Source organism: Magnolia sinica, chromosome 13 (assembly GCF_029962835.1).
Source record: "Magnolia sinica isolate HGM2019 chromosome 13, MsV1, whole genome shotgun sequence".
Classification (NCBI taxonomy): domain Eukaryota; kingdom Viridiplantae; phylum Streptophyta; class Magnoliopsida; order Magnoliales; family Magnoliaceae; genus Magnolia; species Magnolia sinica.
Window position 1 is genome coordinate 51116815 of NC_080585.1, and position 4211 is coordinate 51121025.

Genomic DNA, 4211 nt, shown 5'->3' on the forward strand with positions numbered 1-4211 from the left:
CGGCCCCAAAACCAAATCCCTTCTAATCCTCCTGCGCGAGCACCTCCAAATAAAAATCCCCTTTTCTCTCTCGCGCCCGCGCCATCTCCCAAAACCAAATAAAAATCCTCTTTTCTCTCTCGCGCCCGCGCCATCTCCCAAAACCAAGCCCCCCCTCTCTCTCTCTCTCTCTCTCTCTCTCTCTCTCGCACTCAGCCTCTCCCTTTCCCCCGCCCTCTCTCGATCTCCCGCCCTCCCTCGCCCTCTCTCTGTCTCTTGGCCCCATTCCCTGTTTCCCAACCTCTCTCTCTCTCTCTCACTAGGGTTTTCAAAACCCCCTTTCACCTAAACCCACCATTGATCCGTGAGAGAGACTTGGAGAGCACTCGAAAGAAGGAGAAAAAGAAGAAGAAGAAAAAGGAGAAGAATGAGAGGAAATCCAGACATCGGTCAGTCTCTCTCTCTCTCTCTCTCTCTCTCTCTCCATTTCTGAAATCTGTGGAGTGGGTTTTGAATATTGAAAGGAGTGCCCACCGTGTTGTGTGAGGGTCATCCAAACTGTCCATTAGATCTGCATCCCATGTTAGGCATACATCTCAAAATCTAGGCTAATGCACTCCAGTTACCTGCTTCAGAAACAGGTAACTGTCGGACCCATAAAGGCTAGTTGACGGTCTCTAAATGCGGTGGGGGCGAAGTCTAATGGTTGCTTGACCGACTTACAAGCCTCATGTTCTCTTTAACGTTCTTAAGAAAATCGAAAGTTGTTGTCTTTGTAGCCTTTTCTTGTTTTTTGAATGATTTCCATTAAGGGATTAAAGAATTGGATCGTGGCACATGTGTGAGAGATGTGCAATCAAAGCAGCTGTTCATTTTTTCGAATATGAGTGTGGCCCACCTGATGAGTGGATTAACTTGCTTTGTAGCAGGGCATATTCATGGTTAGATCTACTCAGCGATAGATGCAGATTCCACATGACTGGTGTGCTGGCATATGTCCTCTTATTCATCTCTTCAATCTCTGTGTGTTTGAATTCCTGTAGGATTTCCAGGTTGTGAAACATCCATTAATCTTCATCATCATCAAAGCCTTATACCAACTAATTGGGAAACATCCATTACTTTTGAACAAAAAATAAAAATAAAAATCAACTTTTGTATTTTTATGCAAAATACCGTGAAACGTTGGATGCATTGGATTCTAGTTACACAATGCCATGGTATTTCTACGGCATTCTCCTGATAATTCTTAATTGATCAGTGAGCAGTTTTTCTCGTTTTGATGGGCATTTCCGCCGAATCCTCTGATGCCAATTATGGTTTCCCCAATAAAGAAAATTTGGTTCTGTCTGAGCCTCATATGATAACCTATTTTACATTTCATGTTGAGTGCACAAAACAAGTTTAAGAATGTAGAACCTTTTTATCTCATGCAACTCGCTCATATAAATCTAGTTTTTGTCTGATATGTGCATGCAAAAACCAGATCTTCTAGCACATGAAATGTGATATAGGATTCCAACACATGCAAAAAAATTTGGATATGCTCGTATGATCTAGTAATTACAAAAAGTAATCCAAAATTTTTTGCATGTGCTCATATGAATCTGGTTTCTGTCTAGTAATTTCCTGCACAAAACAAGTTTTTATCGCTCATGTGCTAGAAAATCTGGTTTCTGTCTAAGCCTCATATGATAGCCTATTTCACATTTCATTTTGAGTGAACAAAACAAGTTCAAGAATGTAGAACCTTTTCATAACCTTTTTGTCTGAAATTTTTTGGATTCCTTTTTATCTCGAAGGATATGAATCTGAAAATGATGTGATCTGTCACCGCACTGCAAGTTCTGTGAGTATCTGTTTTTTCCATGCAAAAATTTGTATTCTCTTATGTTTTTTATTTTGAATATGCCTTTGCCAGTCTCCCCTCTTTGAGTCCTACCTTACAGTGGTACCAGTACCACCGGAGAGCACCTCATTTCTCTATGTTTTGCGAGTCCATATTTACCCGCACAGTGATTGATGTGTTGAGCCTACCATGTCACTTGGGTTATAGTAAAAAATCATGCTCTTTGAAACCCAAAAAGGAATTGGGTATAAGCAAATTAGCATGGATCAGTGTAGATGTCTCTGTTTTGATTTTTTTCCCCAAAATCTAGCTGTTATATTGGAAGTTGTGTTCAGGTGCATGCTAGAGTGGAAGCTCTTGCAGTGGGGAAGCTATCACTAAACTTGACGGGTTTTAGCAGCGAGGCCATTTCTATTTTTTGAAATCAGATCAGCCTTGCAATCCAGAGCCTTCTGCTGTTCACACAATCTATACTACTCATGGTGGAATATCTCAACACTGCAGCACTTAAGCCTTAAAAAGATTACAAATCAAGTAGTTAAATAGAATTCATCCTAGTGACTTTGGAAGTAATAACTCTTTCCCATGTTTGAGATTTATTTTAAAATGCTGATTGTGTTGTTGAGTATGTATGGCTGATTTCTATGATGTGTCCACATAAAATTTTCATTTAATTTTGAGGAGAGGTGAAGGCCTCTTGAGAGAGTCAAAATTTGAGTCCTACTCATCAATGCAATTTGGGTGTAGATCACTGGATTTGTTAATCTGAACCATTGTGCACTTGAACACCTGTGCACTTGAAGCAGTTGTCAACTGCTATTTACCAACCTGTTTCAGCAATACCTACCTTTGCCGAATGAATTCTCAGTTCCCAGCATCTGCACTTGCAAAGTGTTGGTGTTCATCGTAGTATTTCACCACTGTCATTTGTGGATAAGGGCTGGCTCTACAAATATCACCGAGGCCTGATAGTTGTTCAGTTTTCCTTCTCCATTTTTGCATTGTGTGATATCATTCATATTCCCTTATTTTTGAACTTGCATTGAGATGCTCTTGAACTCTGTTCCGGTTTCTCAGTCATTGTTTTGAAAATCATGAAATTACAATGTGGATTGAGAACTTGCTTTGAGAATTTGTGGATTGCTTTGGGTAAGTGCTCATTTTGTCATATTTATCCCCTTTGATATCTGTCCTAGTACTAGGGATATGATTTGATTCAATCATGTACAACTGACATGGCTCACAAATTCTAATTTCCACATTATTTCCTTTTTTCCTTTTAGGTTGCTTAAGTTACGAAATCTGGAGATAATATGAGGTGACATAAATGATGGACGGGTTGGATGGCCTTCATACATCACATGGCCCCAACTCTGTTTTGAGCGTAAGTGGGAAAAGATTGTTGATCAGATAATTTTTTTATTAAATTTCGTTGGTACCTTTGATCAATGATCGAGACCAATGATTCCAGTTTTATATAGACTCCTAAGAGAATATTTGTTGTTTATATTTCAGGCAATGAATCGAGAATACACTGTAAGTGAGTTCAGAACTGTGGTAGATACTTTGAATCAACTGGTACCTGAAATACAGATTGCAACAGATATAATTTGCAGATTCCCAGGTATGTTACCACTAGATGTAGTATAAATTTTCTATTCATTAATTATACCACACAAATATAATTTGTGGATTCCCTGGTACTATAAATTTTCTCCCATCAATTTAGGAATAGCTTTTAAATGGTATATTAGCAAAAGTTTTATAATCCACTTCCCACCAAACATCAAGTTATTTATTTATTTATTATGATGACAATTTATTATTATTTTATGCATGACTTAATTTTTGAGAACCGCATGCCAATTGAATTGGATCGTAGCTAAACCTTAGCTCAAGTAATGTTAGGGTGGAGCATAGGGTAGGCTTCTTGTAGTGAATATCTTGTAGCTATATAACTTATATTTACATTGGTGAGAAACAATTCATGGGCCTGTAGATCTTGGGCATGTCAACCGTTTATTGATTACAATATTTGACAGTTTGAATGGGAAATGGCAGAAGGAACTCGAGAAAATTGGGAGGCAATATCCGTTTAAACCTTTGAAGCTCAATTTTCTTTGCCATTATGACTTTCAAAATGTTGAATTTGGTCTATATGCTCATTGTCTCCATTGATCATTTTCTGTTTGCCTTTGTTATAACTTGTATATGTATGTTAATTGAATCATATTGGCATCTGATTTTTACACACCTCACTCTTGAATCTGAACATTTGTACATCTTTTATTTTCCCCATATGGATGTATGGCGTGGAAGGATAAAACACATGCATCAATGGGGGCCCACAGATGTGGGATCTTCACTCTTGACAAAATGTCCT

At 38.4% G+C, this 4211-nt stretch overlaps 1 long non-coding RNA gene across 1 annotated transcript; it reads left to right on the forward strand.

The window, feature by feature from the left end:
- Window positions 1-286: 286 nt before the first annotated feature.
- On the forward strand, window positions 287-3451 carry LOC131224367 (uncharacterized). Its single transcript, XR_009160855.1, has 3 exons — window positions 287-428; window positions 3112-3212; window positions 3344-3451. It is a non-coding gene; the product is annotated as an uncharacterized LOC131224367 (long non-coding RNA).
- The last annotated feature ends 760 nt before the right edge of the window (window positions 3452-4211 follow it).